This window comes from Sarcophilus harrisii, chromosome 2, assembly GCF_902635505.1.
Source record: "Sarcophilus harrisii chromosome 2, mSarHar1.11, whole genome shotgun sequence".
Classification (NCBI taxonomy): domain Eukaryota; kingdom Metazoa; phylum Chordata; class Mammalia; order Dasyuromorphia; family Dasyuridae; genus Sarcophilus; species Sarcophilus harrisii.
In genome coordinates, this window is record NC_045427.1 from 499,024,140 (window position 1) to 499,045,187 (window position 21,048).

At 35.9% G+C, this 21,048-nt stretch overlaps 1 long non-coding RNA gene across 3 annotated transcripts; it reads left to right on the plus strand.

The window, feature by feature from the left end:
* Positions 1-9,224: 9,224 nt before the first annotated feature.
* LOC116421824 lies at positions 9,225-20,839 on the plus strand. Of its 3 annotated transcripts, none has more exons than XR_004232369.1 (4): positions 9,228-9,650; positions 17,539-17,784; positions 19,308-19,378; positions 20,396-20,839. It is a non-coding gene; the product is annotated as an uncharacterized LOC116421824 (long non-coding RNA). The 3 variants fall into 3 exon arrangements; XR_004232370.1 differs by having other exon boundaries at positions 9,230-9,518; XR_004232371.1 differs by lacking the exon at positions 17,539-17,784 and having other exon boundaries at positions 9,225-9,650.
* Positions 20,840-21,048: the final 209 nt, after the last annotated feature.

The following is a 21,048-nucleotide window of genomic DNA, read 5'->3' on the forward strand; positions in this document are numbered from 1 at the left end:
AAGCAAAAGATGGTCTTTAAACTGGGGCTAGGAGAGTTATGGAGGTGATTCTTATCCAGGTACAGTTTGTACTACAGCAGAAAGAGCGTGATTTGGAAGTCAGAGGACCTGGGTTCAAATACTGACCCTGAGACATGGTCCTTGTGAAAACTTGGAAATCACATCATTTCTATGGGCCTCTGTCTCACCTGTAAAATGAAGGGTCAAGTTGGATTAGATGGCCTCTAAGCTCTCTTCCAGCTCTAAATCTATGATCCTATGATCCTATGACCTCTGGGGACCCTTCCACTTCTAAGACTGTAATTTAGTACCATGCACATTGTATGTGTGTGTACATGCTTCTCTAGAATCCTCCAGTGCTCCAAGGATCACTGCTTACCATTCAATGTACAGGTCATTTCTTCACAAATTCAGACTCACCAATCCTATCCACTTCTATAGACAATCTCCGTGAGTTTACTGTGGTCAAAATAGCAGCACCTGTTGACCACTCTACTGATGGCTGTTTCAGCGAAATTTATTGCTCTGATCTGACACAGAGAAAGTACTGTTTAAGGGAATTCTTGTTCAAGTACAGTTTGGACTAGACAACCCAGAAGGTCCTTTCCAACTCTGAGATTCTGTGATTAAGAAACACAGAGCATCACCCGATCTACATTTTATGTCTTCCCAACTTTTAAGGATCCATCCCTTGGTAATCACCTCTGATTTTAGAGGAGAATGTCTAAGAATCTACCCCTTGGTAAAAAGGGGTAGAGGTGATCTACCCCTCTGATTTTAGATACCACCTAAAAGAGATAAATAAATTTTCTATAATTTATGTATATATATATATATATACATACATACATATAGGAAATATTATAAATATGTATATATGTATCTGTCAGGGATGAATGATTTAAAATCATGATGAAGATTTTTACATTATTTTCAAGTCAGCTAGAAAGAACCTACAGTATCCATGGTTGTTCTGGGGCACTTTAAAATATTTTTTGAAACCTTTCCTATACACATATATAAAGTGTTAAATGCAGATAATCTACAAAGTGAGAAGTTGACTGCTCATTCTGTTTTCACACTGTTAAGAAACCTAAAGGCTTCACCCTAGATTGAGACTTGACTTTCAACTTTGCAGCCTTTAAGAATTACATTGTATTAACCCAGAGAGAGATAATCAGCATCTGAGAATAAGATTAACATGATTTAGAAAAATCACAAGAGGTTTTTAATCCAGGATGCCAATTTGTTTTTTTAATCAACAGTAAAAGATTTATCATAGGCCTGAGAATTGGAAACAATTTTCTGTATAAAACACGTTTTTTTTTTTTTCCATATAAATCCATGTTTAATTGCATGTTTGAGGGAGTTTAAGGTCCTTAAAAGACATTTTCATAGAGTTGTTCAACATGGTGAAAAACTTCCATTCTAAGTTATTTCTCTCAAGAACTGATGTTGGTTGAATAGAATCAATGCTGAACAAACACTTGACAAATTCTTACTTTGGGGCTCTCTTTTTTTGAGTCAATATTTAAACTATGGCTCTAATGGTATGGCGTATCTTGTGCATGTTTAGATACTATGGAAGAGATCATCATATATTTTTCTTGATTACATTTCACACTGGTGCCATCCTAGTTTCATCAGCAGAGAGAGAGAAAGAGAACTTGAAGATTAGATGTGGTAAACTACCAAAAGAAATCAGAGGGAATGGCATCAAGGTTGACAATACAAGGGGTTAGCCTTTTCAAAAAGAAGAAACACGTAAGCTTTTTCCAGAAAAATCACTTTAATCTCCAAGACTGAGAGGAGGAAAGCACTGGGGAAAATGTAAAAAATTTTGATGTGTAAAGGAGAGAGAAGGGAATTCAGAGTGTGGGCTTGATTTACAAAGTAAGGTGGATTTTGGCCTGTTTGAATTCCTACACACTATAGAATTCCCCCACACATATGACTTGAGTTTTAAAGCCAATTAATATTTTTATCTATGACTTAAAAGAGTAAGGCATATAAAATATGTTTATCCTAATTGCAAAGGATGAAGAGCTTGGAGAAGAAGGATATCTAACATATTAGGATAACAATTGGAATTCAAAAAGTTTCAATGGGATAGGCACAAAAGGCAAAAATCTTCCTATTTATTAGAAGTCTTCAAAGGAAGGCTGGGCAATTGTGAGAATGATTTTAAAAGGGTTGTTTTTCCATATATGGCTTGGCTTAAATGGTACCTAAAGCTTCACTTCTTTCTACCTATGGGATTCTGTGATTCCAGCTAGATCAATGCTACATACAATGCTACATCTTGTTAATGTCAACAATTTTATGTTAATCTGTATTAGATTTCACTTTGTACATAGTGTAATTTTTATTTTTGCCAAATTAACTTGATAAAGGTAAATGCTTTGTGATTTATTCATTGACCCATCAACTAGCATTTTTTTTTAATCCTTTAGGAGAACAGAAGTAATCTCATACCATGCATGAGATAGGTATTATGCTAAACTCCAGGGATACAAAGACACAAGTGAAATAATCTGTAATACCCCAAAGAAGTTGATATTCAAATTATATTACAGTTAGAGAGTTATACCCTCACAAAGTATTATAATTTCTGAAAACTCTTCCTGAGTGACAGTGTTTTCCATTCTACAAAGGTTATTTTTCTGGTACACAAGCACTCCATTACTTTGACTTCCATTTTTTTCTATAGTTAGGAGTTAACCCATAGAAACAGAAATCCCTTTTTAGAGCTTATTGAATGACTATGATTTTGAGAAATAATGAGAATGGAGGAGAGAATGAAGGACAAGTAGATATGGATGGATGTGATTATTCTGTTAAAGAATAGAAAAAAATTAAATATGGGGATTATTCAATCCAAGATCATCTTTCACCTGAATTGTAGAAATTCTTGATTCTGGAAATCTCCTATTGGATTGTATCATTCAGTGGAAATTCATTACATAGTTATTTCTTGTCTTTGACATCACTTTCTCTCCCCTACCTCCAATATTAGATCAGTTTTTCAAAGACAAAGAGGTATATCAATTGACTTTGACTGAAATACACAAGAATTCATAAACTAAATGGGCCCTGAAGTCCTGGCTCAAAAGTGCTCTTTCATGAGATTGAATTTTACCCCAGAAGCAGTTTTGACAAATTCATTGTAATGAACAAATAAGAATCCCACAAATACCTCATTAAAGAATCCTTTTTTTTTTTTTTTTTTTTTTTTTGCATTGTTATAGAATGCAAGCCAACTACTAGTCTCTTTTTGTCCTTATTGGACATAGTAATTTCTCTGGTCTTATGAGTCATAGCATCTATTAGTGTTTTTAAAGGAATCAGGTGAGCGTGAAGTAGAAAGAAAACTGATCTTGGAGTTCAAAGATCTAGATTTGAGTTTTTGTTTAACTGCTTAATAGCTATCTTTCTGAGTACTTCCCCTCTCTGGGTCTTCATTTCTTCATCTGTAAAATAAGACTAGTACTAGATGATCTCTAAGTTGTCTTAGATATGAAATCTGATGATTGTGAATTCCAGAACCTTTGTAGGGGGAGAGGATTTGGTTTTGATGAATGTCTGATGCCGTTTTTATTGAGAATCAATTATTTTCAGTGGCTTAGATCTTTGCTCTGAGCAATGTCTTACAAGAAATGTAATCATCCTGCCCAGTGAAAAGGACATTCCAAATATGTTTGGAATAATTAGTTTAAGATATTCATGTATTCATTAATGTTTAACAATATATTATATTAATGTATTTAGTAATATATACTTAATATGTATATTATTATATGATAGAGGACTATAAATGTATGCTCTATATACATAAACCTATATTAATACATTAATATATATATGTATATATAAGTTTATATTTTTGCTTAAGTAAAATTAAAATTTTGCAAAAATTTGCAAAAAATTTAATACTGGGATAGTATACAAATTGAATTTTGCGATAAAAATAAATAAAAATTTTTAATGCAGGAAGTAGTTTAAGTAGAATATCGGCTTTGGGCGTTGATGGCGGGGCGTAATGCCTTCTTCCTGATAGGTCCCAGGAAGGGGTTTTACCTTCATAGCTGACTTACAAGGCCAGTATTTTGGTTAAATTACTTGGATTCTTCATTTAGGTTTTAGTATATAGTTTTCAAATAGTCCTGCAAGAGGTATTAGGACAAGAATCAGTAAGAAGTAGAGTATAGAGGCTAATTGGATAAACACACTGATATAAATAGCAAAACTAGTTACTAGTCTTGTCTCTACCACTGACTTACTTGAAGGATGGTGTCAATGCAATTCTCCGGGACTGTTTTGTCATGCATAAAACAAGAGTTTAGATTTGGTAACTATTGCTTATTCTATGATTAAATGACTTCTCTTCATTACTAATTACACCTACATTAAGAGCAAGAAGAGTGGGGGGGAGGGGGGGAGTGGGAGATAGCATGTGTCAAGGGGAGTAGATGAGATTAATTATCAGAATTACATTACAAGATGGTATCTGGATAAGAGTAATGTTAGATGAATAAAAGGTAAGCAAAAAAATGAAGTAAGAAGAATCATATTTTGTTGGACTATGCAGTGTCTTTAGGCAGAGTGAGGATGGTGGTAATGGCAAGAGTCATTTCCCCAAGCTCTCTCTTTGTTCATAATATCTGCAGTAGAAAATGCTGAGAAGCTTGTTCTCATTTAAAATATCAAAAGTTTTGTATCTCACAAGGCATTGAAGAGATTCAGGAAGGAAAAATCTATACCATCAATATGTCCAGATAAGGATTTGCAAAACATTATTTTAAAAAGAAGGAATCCTAAGGTTTCCATTAACTATTATTCCAAGGGAAAAAGTGAACCCTTGATTCTTAGGGGGTGTTCTCAGAAAAAGAAAAAACAAATTTTATATTAAAGTTCTCTTTTGATGTGAAGGAAAATGAAAGGTTGGGAATTACAATCTTTGAAACTTACTATGTGTCTCAGGTCCCTGAAGGACATATGAAAATCAGAACATTTATAAAGAAACTAGAACACTCCTGAATCCAAGACTGAAAAAATTTATGAAGAGATTGAAATTTAGGTACTGGAAAGTTAAGAGTTGTGGAATCAGAACAGAATTAAATAGATCTAAATGTAAAAATACATTGACTCTTCAGTAGTATCCACACAGAATAACAAGAATAATATTTTTCAAGTTTGCTGGGGGTGGGGAGCAGGCCTGAGCTAAGACAAAGGGGAAAGAAGCAAAATTTGTTTTGGCAAAGGAGACTAGTTTCTCTTTGACTTAATATTCCCTACTTTCCACACTACACACTGGAAAATTTCACTAAGCAGTCTGTATCTGATAATTACTTCAAATATTTATGTTTTTTTATCCCCTCACCAACAGCATTTAGAACTATCTCTAGGCCTTAGTGAACCAAAAATTAAAATCAGAGAACAATGAGATAATTTTAACCTATCTGAAAACAAAAACATTTGATTTGCTCAACCCACACGAGGAGTTGTCAGTAGTAGAACTTCAATTTGAATCCAGATCTGTTTCACACCACTCTACTGTTTTATTTCATCTGTGATCTTATATATTTGGGTACTCTCCTTAACAGTGCAAAATGGAAGTCTTTCTGCATTTCTGTGGCCTGAAAAATTCACCTCACCCCAAATCTCTGGAATTGAACAGTTCTCTGAACTTAAATTCACCTTTCTCTAAGTGACATAGCCTGACTTATATTCGAAAGTCTTTTCAGTTTATTAGTGCTGATTCCATCTTATTCTCTATTAGCAAAGGCTTCAAAAACCCCACATTATGATGAGACATCAAGATATTAGAGGCATGTAGTGTGATTTGATAGTTCAATGATCCTTACACACATCTGACTTTTCTTCTTCATTGTCTTTTCTTCCATTTTGCAATCATTATTTCACAGTACTAGATTTAATTTTTTTATCTTGATCACATCTGGAGTGTATTGGATTCGGTTCTGTACTACAAAGAAAGCAACTAAGAGAAATCAATTTGGATTATGGCCATCTAGCAATCCACAGGCTAATAAATCTTATCAATGACAATTTCTTTTGATAGGTTTCCACTAAGAAGAGAGATTAGAAAGTGTTATTCTTGGTCCTGTGGGGCAGAAGAGTAGAAGAGCAAAAGGTAGAAATAATAGAGGTCAAATTTGAACTTGACATAAATAAAAGCTTCCTAGCCATTAGAATTATCCAAGAATGGGTTACCTCTGGAAGGAGTGAATTCCCTACCGTTAAAAGTCAGCAAATACTAGACATGTTGTAGAGAGGATTCTTTTTCAGTTAGGAGTTGGACTTGATGGCCACTGAGTTCCCTTCCAACTCTGAAATTCTATGATTCTTTTTCAGACCTTTTGACTCCAGTTTCTTTTCTAATTTTTTCCCTTTTATCACCCTTCCATCCTTATAGCCTCCCTCACCCCCCAGGAACTTCAGGTAAGATGCAGAAACAAAGTCCTTTCCTAAAGAACCCACTAGGGAAAAAACCAACCAACAAACAAACCTCATTTGATTCATGCTGAATGAACAGAGCAAAGGAGGAGTGTAGACTGAATTACATTAACAAGAAGATGGGCATCTTTCTGTAGTTTGTTCGATGACATTAATACTGAATTTAATCAGCCCCACAAGGCAATCCAAAGTTATTTCTTTTAAGAATTGGGATATTCAGCTTAAAAATGTTAAGCACAAGTGAATATTTTTTAAAAAAAAAAATATTGTCATTGATGAAAAGATCTAAAATCCATACAGAATTTAAACTTTTAAAATTAAAATTTACAGCAAATGTATGTGTTCATGACACACAGAGAGACAAGAGAGACAGAGAAAGAAGAGAGATTAGAGAATTGGGGAGGTAATCATTGAGAAATCTAGGTCTTGACATTGCCACTTCCTACATCTATGTTATTAGCTAAATTAACTTACCAACTCAGGGTCCTTAAGTTGAAAATGAGGATTGGCCAAGCAACCCTTACTGTTTCCATGAGTTTTGTGACTCTATAAAACTTATTAAGAACTCCATGTACTTGGGAACATAGGAAAAGGGGGACAGCTATATGACAGAAGATTGTGAGTGAAATAGATGTGATCAAAGACTGATTTTAGATGAAAGGAAGAGAACCTAGAAAAGAAAGACATGGGGAAAAAAGTTGGGGTGGGGGGAAATTTGGAGGAACATTCTCCCTCAGAGGTAAGAGGAAATTATTAATGTCAGTACTTCTAGGACTTCCCATTCCCTATCCACCCAAGGACAGATCCTCAGTTGTAACTCCTGGGAGATTAAAGCTAATCCAAAAGGGCCACATATCTAGGGAATCTAAAATTTCTTGCAAAGAGGCCTAAATCTGGAATATGTGTTAGGAAAGGTTTGTAAATCACTGTTTTAAAATAGTAGAATTCTGAGTTTTCTCCCACCCATAGCTAGGATCAGAATCCCAAAGGTAATTGATTGGGACTATTTGAGTTAAGTGCATATGGGGGTGTCCCAAGAAAGAAACTGTGGGCACAAGGAAGAAGACAGGCAATGACTCAATGGTGGAAGAAGGCCAAGAGGTAAAATATAATATTTGGGATTTGGTGGCTATTTGGACCCTTCAGACACAAAAAGTGCAAGGAAAACTGATCAGGTCAAGTTTGAAATGAGTTTCTGAATGCATTTTCATGGTAATTAAAAACAAGAAAACTAAGCTTCATAGATTTCTTGTTCCATCATTAGATTGTAATTACTTTTCAACCTTTTTTATATTTCCCCACAACAAACATTCCAAGAAGGGTCACTACATATCCCAGTGCAAGGAAGGACAAAAGAACCAGGACTCATAGATACGAAAAACAAGAGAATTGTTGGTACTTTGCGCTCTCTCTCTCTCTCTCTCTCTCTCTCTCTCTCTCTCTCTCTCTCTGTCTCTCTCAGAGTTCCCTTACTAATTCTGGAGAGGGAAACTGGAGTTGAGCTCTGGCACATCTGGTACATCTGCTTTTGCAGATTGGCTTAAAAGAATCTTGAGCTTCAGCTCTGCCTTCCTCCTGTCTTTCCTGGCCTGGCTCTTTTCCAGGCAGAAAAATGAACAACTGTTGGTGAAAAACTGATGTCATGGGGAGGAGGAAGAGTTCTCAGGGGCCTGGGAACAGGTATCTCTACTCTTGCCTTGACCATCTGACCAAGGAGTCCCGACCTAAGACTATTAGCCCAATCAGTTACCTCCCCTTTGAGGCAGAAATGAGGAGAGAAGGCTTCTTCCTCAGATTATCCTTACTTTGTGTACAAAAACCCTGTGTCTCCTCCAATCAGAAAGTTGTCTCAGGGGAAGATAAATGGGTCAGGTGTCCATACTACACCTGTGTCATGCTAGGATGGTTGTAGCTATGAATTTGGAGGCTGATTGAGACCCTTTCAGAGAAGCCCTGGATCTAGGGATCAGAGCTATCAGGAGAAATTGCTAGGGAGGCTGTCCCCAACAGTAACTTTACCACCATGGGACAGGAAATGGACACCTAACCTGCTAAGAAGATTACTTGTGGAGATTCCCAAAGGGATACAATTGATCATTTTAACCCATCCCCCTCCAAAAAAAAAAAAAAAAAGAGTTGTTATAGAAGCCAAAAGAAAAAAAAAAGTCAAACACATCCAGTCATATCAGACCTGCTATTGTGGACCAAGGTCTGGTCTCTCAAAGAAATAGATCAAGAGAAGGAGGCTTTGATCATCAACAGGGAATTTGTTGTCAAATCCCAACCCAGAGAACTGATAACACTAGGAATCACCTCCAGGTGACTCACCTTTGAAAGGACAAGCCAGACTGTCACATAGCCCAGTAGAAGGATTCACATATTCCATGACAGTCCCCCCGTCCCCCCTTCAGTTCACCATCCCCCCCTCCCAAAGACAAGCTAATGCAATGACAATCAGGAGACAGCCACAGTCTCACTTGGCAAAAGGAAGGAGTTGAGCCATGAGCACTAGGAGACCCAGAATGTAGCTGGATTGGGGAAAAAGGATCCTGCATTTTTGAGATGGCAGGGAACTTTGGATCAGTAAATAGCTGAGTGACTTCAAATCAGTTTCTTTGAATTTTTTTTTGCCTTATCAATAAAATTGATTAAAATTTTATCTATGTCTTTTCAGCAGCTCTTAAAAGGTATCATTCTGATCATTTGGATACCTAATCATATGACCATCAACATTTCTTTTGTTATAGGAAGGGAACAGAGATACCAAGCAGGGCCTGAGAAACATTCCTTGTCTAACCCCCACTTCCCTCCCTTCTGAGACTGAAGGAGAGATCCGAATCTGGAATGTACTGGGAAAGGGGTTGGAAACCAATATTTCAAAAAGGTAGAATTCTGAGATTCCCATCAACTGCCATCCTGAAGGGTATCTCAATCCTAATGATTCTTGGGGTTTGGGCAAGCTATAGATGGATAGAAGTATCACATACAAAAGCTTTAGATACAAAAGAGAAGAAAATAGGTGCCCGAGCATGAAGAGTAAGAAAGTTAGTACTGATTTTAGGGATTTTCTGAGCCTCGGGAAGAAGAACGTTAACAGTGTCTTTGGAAAGTAGAGTTTCAAGGATAAGCAAATATGCTTATATACATTTTTGTTTAAAGGACATAGTATCTCTTTGGTTAGTGGGTCCTATTTTTATACCTCCTTTCCCTATCCTATTGCCTTCTTCATTGTTATAATGTTTCCTTTACAAGATTTGGGTCTTTTCATTTTACCGTTAACTGAAATATATAGTATGATTGGTCTCCTAGTTTGTCATGTTTGTCTTTGCATATCCCTTCCCAGTGGCTCATTCTTCACCTACCTATCTTTTCATTACATTGATGATTCTACGTCCTTATCCTCAGTCCCTTTTGTCACATCATATGTCTCCCTATATTTCTACTCCCATCTTCTTCCCTCTGAAAATTTGCTCTTTTGGATTTTTCTCTCAAAATCCACTTTTACCTCCTTTTTTGAGGCCTTGTTTCTCTTATTTTTTTCTTCATTCTCCATTTCTGCAAGATCTTTATGTGGAGCCCCATTTCATTAATTTGTTCTCTAACAGGGACAAATTTCAGAATTAATGAAATTTCCCAATAACCAAATACATTTTGAAGAAGGCTTGATCATTGTTGTCCAAACCAATAGTGATAATCTTCCAACTAGAATGCTTCCCTACCTCTCCTGAGCTCAGTCCTTCATACGTTAGGAGAACTGTGAGGGGAAGGAAGAAGACCATCTCTTGAGGCAGTATCTTGGACCATAATGATTATAAAAAACCTCTTCCTCAGTCTGTGTCCATATTGAAAGTAAGCTGATCAATTCACTAATTCTCCTTCTAAATAACCCTAAGAGTATTTGAATAAGCTGAAGAAGCTGCTGTAGGGACAGGATAACTAAGATCCAGAAAGAAATAACTACAGCATTTTATTTAATAACATCAAAACACAAAGTACTAGGAAGAAACTCAATAAGAATTTCTTATGGGAAGAAACTCATTATTCAATAAGAATTTTCTTATCAAACTAGAAAGTAGACTAGCTAATATAATATTTATATAGCTCTTTAAAATTTACAAAGCATTTTAAACATGAGGTAAATGCTGTCAATATCTCCATTTAACAGATGAGGAAATAAGAGGAAGGCAGAAATTAAGTGATGTGCTCAGGGTCTCCCTATGAAGGTATGAAGTAATTTTCCTGACACCAAATTGAGTATTTCCCTTTCTGCTCCACCTAGCTGTTGCTGTAACAGTTTTGATTTTGTATCTTACACTTTATTATTAATACTCTTTCAAAATGGATAAATATACAAAGTGTAAAAGCACTAAGATAAAAAAATTAACCAATATAACAAGTTATTCCTAAAATGGAAAAGCCCCCTAGTGATACACATTGGCAGCTCATCTACAATATTCAGTCAATCTTTGAGATTTGCCCTAGCCACTAAAACATATTGGCTTTTGTGGTTTGATAAACTTGAGACAATTAGAAATTAGTTGCCAATCTGTACCACTAGAACACATTTTCATAACATAACAGAGGTAGCAATCAAATTATAAATCCAAACCTCTATTTTTGTGTATGTACATTCATACTCAAAAACTATATAACTCAATTCTAACATAGTGATGTCATTTTGGTCCTCTCTGAGAACAAAGGACAAGAACATAACCTAACCTAACTCAATACACAGAATAGTAATGTACACACATGTACATATGTGCATGCACACACATAGACATGAAACAAATCTAAAAACATACCTGGCTTTACATACATAAATGCTATATATGGTATATATACCATATATAGCATTTATGTATGTAAATATAGACACACAATAGATCACACATACACAGTTTCCCCAGTGTTTTAGTGCAGTTTTAAATGCTTAAGTACTCTCTCTCTGAATATACATATACAACATACACTGTAAAATATATATATATTTACTTGTGTTTACATTATATATGTATAATACAATTACATGTATATAAAGACATGTCTGTGAAGAGAGTCACAGTGATTGTTATATTGACATATAGTGATATGCCATGTTGGTGTTCCAAAAGAAAGAGGAAGAACAAGAACAAGAATAGAAGGAGGAGGAGAACCAAAAGAAGAACAAATATAAAGAAAAAGGGGGGAGAGAAGAGAGAGAGAAAAGGGGGGGGTACTGGTCTTGTGATTTTATTAGGAAACTCCAGATGAGTAAATTCTCTCTACAATGTAGGTCAGCACATTTTCTGCAATTTAAGAAGCTTAGAGAGTTTAGAGAACCAAAAAGAGGTTAAGCGATTTGCTCAGGATCACACAACAAGTATGTATCAGAGGCTGAACTTGATACATTAATGGATATGTGTGTACCTAAAACACATGTTATATAGAGATAGGGACCAGATTTGTGATTTGATCACATCACATCACTACATTCCCTAAGAAGAAACACTCCCTACCAATTCAGGTCAGTAACTTAGTCTTCAGGATTTGCCTAAAGCATTGAAAATTTAAGTGACTTGCATAAAACTATAGTCAGTATGTATAAGAGATAGGTTTAGTTAAGAGATGGGGACCTAGGTTTTTCTAACTTTAAGAACAGATCTCTCAGGCACTATTTTACCTTGCTGACATAAATATTTTATATATAAAAAGGTTTTGGTTTTTGTTGTTGTTGTTGGCTAAAATAAGCATTACAAGTCCAGGGAAGGATGATTGTTTTGGGATTTATATATATATATATATATATATATATATATTTTGCTAATGGCAGAAAAACATAATAAAAACAGGAATATGGATGGGCCAGAGAAATGGAAGAAAATATCCTTGACTCCTGTTAAATTTTACTTTGGCTCATGTCCATTTGTAATCCAAGGAAGAACTTGGAAACAGACATGTTTTTATAAATGTTAACAAACCTCTAAGGAAAAATTATATACAGGATACACTTTTTTATTATTCTATAGATACATTGGCCATATTTCTATTTAATTTACATTTTATAAAAGGTAGATTTCTATTTAGAATACATAAGTTCTAAAGAAATTTGTGTCTTAGTCATAATAAAATCACAAGTGCAATTTTAGAGTAACATAAATTAGTATTTTGGATGCTATTTGCTGCTTGTACAAATTTGCTTTTTTTTGTTTTGATTTTTAATATCTTTTTATTTTCAAAAATATGCAAAGATAGTTTTCAACATTCACTCTTGCAAAATCTTTGTGTTCCAAATTTTTCTTCCTCCCTTTTTCATATCCTCTCCCCTAGACAGCAAATAATCTAATATAGATTGTGCAATTCTTCTAAACATTTTCACACTTAACATGTTGCACAAGAAAAGTCAGATTAAAAAGGAAAAAATGGAAAGAAAAAAAAAACAAGCAAACAACAAAAAGATGAAAATACTATGTTGTGATCCACATTCAGTCCCCACAGTCTTCTCTCTGGAAGTGGATAGCTCTTTCCATAACAAGTTCACTAGAATTGGGCTGAATCACCTCCTTGTTGAAAAGAGTCCATCACACTTGATCATCACATAATGTTATTACAATGACAAGTGTTCTTTTGGTTCTGCTCAGTTCATGCAAGTTTCTCCAGACATCTCTGAAATCATCCTGCTAATCATTTCTTACAGTACAATAAATAAAATTCTTTCACATTCATATACCATAATTTATTCAGCCATTCTCCAACTGATGGGCATCCACTCTGTTTCCAGTTCCTTGTCACTACAAAAAGGACTACTATAAACACATGTTTTTTTTTGTTTGTTTGTTTTTTGTGGGTTTTTTTTTTTTTTTTGGCACATGTGGGTCCCTTTCCCTTTTTTATGCTCTCTTTGGGATACAGGCCCAGTAGAGACATTGATGGATCAAAGGGTCTGCACAGTTTGGTAGCTCTTTGGGTATATATACTTTTACTTTTAATCTATATTATACAGGTTTTCTCTATCTTCTTGAATCTAGATAATCCTGTCTCCTTTGCTGGATTCTCATCTGTATCATGCCTTCTAAACGTAGGTTCCTTCAGGGATGTCTCTTTCTCCCCTGTACTATTTCACTTGGAGATTTCATCAGGTCCTATAGATTTAATTATCATCTCTGTGCTGATGATTCCCAAATCTACCTTTCCTGCACCATTCTCTCTGCTGACTTCCAGTGTCACATCCCCAGCACCCATTTAGGCATTTTAAACTGGATGTCCAGTAAGCATTTTAAATTCAGTATTTCTAAAACCAAAATCATTATCTTCCTCTGTAAAGCCACTCATCATTTTCACCTTCCCCATTACTGTCAAGGGCAATACCATACTCTGTCTCTCAGGCTCACTATCTCTCACCCCCTATATCCAAACTGTTTCCAAGGCCTGTCTAGTGTACCTTTGAAAATTTTCTCATAAATGTATCCTTCTCTGATCTGATCTTGCTACCAGTTTGGTACAGGCCCTCATTACCTAATATTTGGACTATATCAATAGCCTACTGGTAAGTCCACCTAGTCCAAGTCTCTCCTCATTCCATTATATTCTCCAGCACTAGAGTGAATTTCCTAAAATCCAGGTGTGATCCTTCACCCTTGTATTTAATAAAATCCAGTTGCCCCCTTTTGCCTCCAGGATAAAATTTTATATTCAAAAACCTTTATAATCAGTCACCTCCTATCTTTCTAGTCTTTTTATACCTTTTCTGCCTGACATATTTTTTGCCAATGACTGTCCCATTGATTGATCTACGAACAAGCATCTCATTACTCTGGGCATTTTCTCTGACTCTGGAATATTCTTCTCGTTCTGACTATTGACCCCTCCCCCCCCCAGTTCCTTTAAGTTTTAACTAAAATCCTACCTTTTACAGGAGCCTTCCCTAATTTCTCTTAATTATGGCGCTTTCCCTTTCCAAATTATCTCATATTTACCCTGTATATAGAAGGATATTTTTGTATATATTTGCTTACATATTTTCTCATCCATTGCCTCCTTTTGTATACCCAGTGCTTTTAATGGTACCTGGCACATAATAGGCACTTAATTTGGTTATTGAATTGAACAAAACAATAATTTGCAGCATTTGCCTATTTTCAAAGTGTAAAATGATCTCACTGACAATGTAATGATTGGCTCCTCTTTAACTGGCTACAGCATTCTCCCCACCTTGGGGAATGAGGAGCTTTCCATCTTATGTGGGAATTCTTCATTAGAATCCCTGAAAGGAGTTTTGAGGGCACAAGTGCCTCAGAGTGCACTAAATAGAAATTATAAGAAACATATTACCTCAGTTTTCTGGTACAATGACCTGAGAGTCATCTCCAAGCCCTTACATTGGAGTACATTGGTTCACAGGCTCAAGGAGGTGACTTCCCTTGCTTGATATTAAGGGGAAACTTCCTGATCAGTGAACCATCACAGATGGAAGCAGAGTTGGTAGCAAAAGATTCTGAAGAGTTGGAAGACAGAAGTAAGGCAATTATAATACCCAACCCCAAATAACAAATCTAAGATGGCAGACATGGCCTATGAGACTAGATCATCACTAGACCAGGAGAATTAAGAGCAGAAAACACCCAAAGGAGAGAGCAAAGATATAACACTATAATGTTACCATAGGAGACCAGCAGCTCTGTAACGTACTGTGAGTGTACCTGGCCATAGGTGTTCTCTGGGTCTGTGCCTTCTCTAGATATGTTATAGCTGACATGCACTGCCTCATCTGGGCTCTCTTCCTATTAAGAAAATGTGTTTTCTATCTGTATACCCTCTTCCACTGATTGTATGATAAACTGTGAGAGAGAATAAGCCTTGGATGGAATCTTCTCCTGATATTTTTTTGCTATGTCTGTAGATTAAATGCTTTATATTTATATATTTTATTTATAAATATGTTTTTATTATATATTTTATTTATATATAGATATTTGTATTTCTATATATTAAATGTTTATATTCGTGTGCCTTCTGACTAGCTGGTAAAAGCAAACAGAGCATTGAATGCTTAGCTATATGAGTCCTTGTTTACTTAACAGTGTGGCTTAAGTATGAGATATCCATTTTGGGAAACACACTTATTAGAAGGCAGTGACCCATGGACTATAGATATATGTCTCTGAATATACATACATCTACATATACATACATAATACCTGCATAGGCACAATATAAACAGATGCATTGTATGTATGTATATATGTCTGTGTTATATAAAATATATGTGTATATATATATATATATAGTATACACATATACTTTGGTGTGTATATGCATATTATTATTTGGATGATAAATATGTATTATATTTGCCACTCACTATTTTAAAGAATTAGTACTTTCATTAATGTGAACATAAGTCCTTCCTAGATGTAGATGAAATGGGAGAACATTTATTGTTTTATATCAAATATTGTGTTAAGCTCTGAGAATATGAATAAGAAGAAAAATTTCAAGGAGCTTACATTCTAATTAAGGGAGATAACACCCATAAATTAAGCTTACTGAAGACAAGACCAAGTTTATAAAGGCTGAGGTCCCCCATGTCCTCCATGGTCATCTCCAGTCATCCTGATCCGTATCTGGCCACTGGACTAGATAAGGCAAGTGACCTCACTTATATCCAATTCCCTTGCATGTCATGTTATCCCCTCCCTGAAGTCATAGTCCTCTTCAAAAATGAAGGACAAGCAATAACCTCTGCTCACAGAGCTACCCTACTGGGGTCCCAACTGGAGATATTTAATTGGGAAACTTGGGAAACTCCTCCTTTCCTTCCCACCCATCCCTTCCTTCCCTCTTTCAGTCCACATAGGATCTTAATTTTTTTTCTTTTGGTCCCTGAAACTCCCCCTCCAAATTTCATGGATTTTACTGGATAGATTTTTTTTTCTTAAGGACCATGCCTTAAACCAAAACTGCTTTGACTCTCATATATTGGCCAACGATAGTTTCAAGTTTGGATCCAGATTGATTCAGAGTATATGTAAATGGCAGTCATTTCTGTTTTGGACAGCATGTCTGAGGGTCCTCCCCTCCCAGATTCATTTAGATGACTATTTTTACTAGGTAAGAGACCATTCTCTGCTTCATGTCTTACCTAACATTAATCACTGATTGAGTGTTGCCTCAATCAAACTGAGACCCATTAAAGACCTGAACTTGAAAAGGCCATGGTCTCCCCCTGCATCCAGGGCCATCTCCAGACCTCCTGATCTATATCTTTCCACTGGACCTAGAGGGCTCTGGAGGGGAAAGGGAGGCCGGTGAGCTTGTCCAGCCTCACTCACTCAAATCCAATTCACTTGCATGTCACGGCATCATTTACTGATGTCCCTTTTCCTGAGAACAAAGGACAGACAACAGATTATCCCTTCTAGCTTGTGAGGTATTACCAGAGTTTGCAGACCAAGGACATGTCCTTGAGAAGCCTCAGTACACTCCAAGTTTGGCCTAGTTATTGGAATAGGAATTGCATATTTATGTGCATATATATATATATAATGTATATATGCTTGTATGTCTATATTTGTGTGCATATACATACATATGTATGTATTGTCTCTCAAGCACGAAGAATGAGAGCTTTTCCTCTCCTGATCCCATCAGTTGTGCTCCAAGCCTCCTCCAGGTGCAGGACATTGGCATGGGACTGTTGTCTCATTGGTTATCAAAGTGTTCATATTATAAGTGTGTATACCCAGATATCCATACACATATATATCCTGCCCTTTTAACATGGCCCCTTGAGGGGCCTTTTGGGAATGTCTCCAGTTTGCTTAACCAGAGCTCCCTGAAGACCTGGTTACATAGGTAGGGGTAGCCTCTTTTGATTGGCTGCTTGTGTTTTCTTTTTTTTTTTTAAAGTAAAGCTAAGCCATTTCCTCTTTTTCTGCCATGACCTTTATTCTTGCTGGGTTCTTTTTGGGTGAGGATCACAGGGATATTGTGAATTGAAGCATTGAGAAAGGAATCTTTCCTCTGTTCCATTTTACTCTTGAGAAATGGATCTGAGGACATTTGTTTCTGTTTTGTCTCTTTCAGTTCCAGCCACCATTGGTTATCCCTATTGCACATAGGAATTCAAAACATGGAAACGTTGGAGTGAGGATTAAAGATGGAATAGTGCAGCAGCCAGCCCAATATAGAAGCTCTTAAGAATCCAGGGTGCTTGGAACTGGAGCCAGAGTGGGGTTTAGACTTCCTACTGTGCGTTATGGAAACCAAACCAAGAGCCTGATGGGGCATAAATTAATACATTTATTTGGGATTGTCATCATGCATTCAGAAGTAAATATTTCTGTGTCAAAGCCAATTTGTTAGGGGCTCAGTGGAACTGGGGTGCAGGGGAACATCACCTAGAGGCATTTGCAGAGAAGTCTAGACACAGCTCAAACCCTCTTCAAGGTATTGTAGAATTCTGGAGGAAAAATAAATGTAACCAACCTGGCTTCTGGGTAGTGGACTTCATGTTTATATGATCTAGATATATTACGTACATACACATATAAGTATTGTGTGTATTTAATGAGTACATTCAAATTCATGTTTTTTAAAAAAGTCATTACAGGTCTGGAGGCTTGAAGGAAATCTGCTAGAAGAATCAAAGTGTCCATTTGTTAGGCAATTTCTGGCATCAGAAGCAGAAGTAAAAAGATCATAAGCTGGGCTTTTAATATTAAACAATGTTGGTGTTACCAAGTTTCTGTAATTATCTGTCTGAAAATCCTCTTCATTTCCTCATTTCTGAAGGATTGTAAACATCTCCATTAAATTGTGCTAGGGTTGAGTTTGTGTTCTAATTCCTTATCTTTTCATTTTTCTTCTGTCTCATCTGACCTAGGCCCAAGATATATTTAAATCTTCACCCATGAATTTTATACATACAGCTACTATTGAACAGTGGGAAAGTGATTTTTTTTCTCATTCTATCAGTCCTTGGGCCCTAAATTATAAGTCACTAAGATTTAGTTTCATTTTCTGTAAAATACCTATTTCCCGTGGATAGCATTGGGAACACATGTAGGCACTGTAGTAGGTTGGAAAGCAGGGTTGGGTTTGCAATTAGAGAATCCAGATTCTAATGCTGGTCCTGCTACTTAGTACTTGTTTGATCCTGGCTGTCACTTGAGGAAATTGAGGTTCAAACAGATCATATGGCTTAACTCAGTTAATGAGCTTGGACTCAATGACATTAGGCCCTTTCCAGGTCTAAATCTTGGGTCTCCTATGTCATGTTTGTCACTACGCTCTGAATCATCTCACTACCTAAATGTTGGGTGTTGAAGTGGTTTGCTCTGCAGTAAGAAGTGGACCCTCTGAAAAGGGCTTCAGCTAAGCTACTTATAGTGGGATTCACTTCAGGTTTAGGCCTAAACTTGAACTCTGCAGCTGCCATCAGAATATAAACTCTGAGAGATGGCAGTGCATTTTTGCTTTTTTTTGTACCTCCAGCACTTAGCCTGGAATACAGTAGGCACTTAATTGTTGACTACATATTGAGGAACTCCATTTTGTCAAATCAAAAGTGCTCAGAATTTGGGGAACAAATTTTCACTGGCCAGACATAGACAAGAATCCCACCGATAAACCTGGGTACCCATTTATTCAAATATATGTCCGTCACAAGAAGTCATGGTACAAATTGTTTGCACAGGATATTCCTTTCTCATAATAGATCACTCATGAGACCAAAATCTAAAAAGTTTAATTAGGTTGTGGGAGGAGTATATTCTTAGAATGCAAAGCATTTGGTCTTCTTCTCATGTTTCAATCAAACTTGGAATTTGACAAATTGCTCTCTTCCAACCTAGGTCGTCTCCCAAGAACTGAATCAATGCTAAAAATGAAAATTTTCCACTTGAAGACTCTCCATGAAGACATGGTATAAACTAAATCTGTTATATATCCTGTATATTAAAAGACAGTTGAGTAGCTCATAGCAGATTAAACTTAGTTTGGTTTAATTTCATCAATCTTATAATCAGTTTTCATTTTTCACAATATTTTATTTTTACCATGTTTCAAAGATTGAACCTAATCTGAGGGTTTATAGGGCTTCATGTCCTGATCAAAAAAAAAAAGTTATCTCTGAGCAGTCACTTTTTTGAGCAACAGAGTTCCATTCCTTGGATTATATTTTAGGAATCCAATTCATTGGCTTGAAACCCAAATCCAAAAATCATGTCCTCATTGATGTCAATGATATAGATATATTATATAGATATTACCATACACATGGATATTCAATGCAGTCTAATCAATTTTATAATAAGCTAAAACCTGGGGAGATTATATGACTTGCCCAAGGTGGCATAAGCATCAGAGAGGCAGGATTTGGATATAGATCCTTTGATATTAGATCCCCCTCTTTCTATTGTATTATTATTCAAAGATTTCTACTTTAGTACATTGATTTAAATTTTAAAACACAAAAATGGATTTGTATTGTGCAGTATGATAGAACTTAGATTCTATGTTATTTCATTCTTGTTAACTATAATCCTATTTGAGGTTTCCTTTGCAAAAATATTGGAGTTGCTTTTCATTACCTTTTCCAGCTCATTTTATAATTTAAAAAATTGAGGCAAACATGATTAGGTGACTTGCCCAGGGTCACACGGCTAATGTCTTGAGGCCAAATTTGACCTCAAGAAATTGAGTCTTCCTGACTCCAGTCCAGAGCTCTATCCATTGTGCCATCTGGCATCCATGATCCCATGATCTGGGTTATCTCTGACACAAAATGTGTAACCTTGGATAAGTTACATGACAACTCTAGGAAATGACTTTACCATGTGAAGAATCAGTATTTGTTATCTGTAAAAATGATCTGCTTGAACAAGATGACATCTGAGGTTCCTTTCAGCTCTAAAACTTTGCCCTTCTGATTCTTTTTCAGTTACTGAGTGAAAAAACAAGTCAACTCATGATTCTGAGAAATAACAAAGAGGGAAAGGATGAATGGATGAGCACAGATGTCATTTGGTCAAATGGAAGGAAAAGTACAAATTCAAGGGCATATTCATGCAAGAATATACTTAAGATCTAATAAGAATTCTGTAGGAGGAAAGAAGACATCTTTAGATTGTGCAGGAAGAGGGGAGGAAGGTAGTCCATTCCAGAGAAATTCCTTGTCTTTACATTTTTTCCTCATCTCATTTGATGCAGGACAAGTTTTTTAACATTCAAGAACTCATTTGAGCTTGATGGAAATAAATATGGGATTTTATAAAATCCACATTTCCTTTGAGGTTTCTATTTAACATAATGGATTTTACCAGTGTAACAAGTTTTTTGTTTTTTGTTTTTTTGTTTTTGTTTTGTTTTGTTTTTTGAGAGTAAAGTGTGTTTATGTAAAAAATAAAAATTTTCTAATTTACTTCTCAGATTCCTGGAAGATTTTTGTGGTATTATTGACTACATTCCAGCTGCCAAAACTTGCATTTTTTCCCCTTTCAGTTGAAGCCTAGATTCTTTGGTCCTGTGTATCAAGATAAGTATGAACTTTTAAAAAAGAAATAGATAAAATGTGTAATAGAAAGAGCATTGACT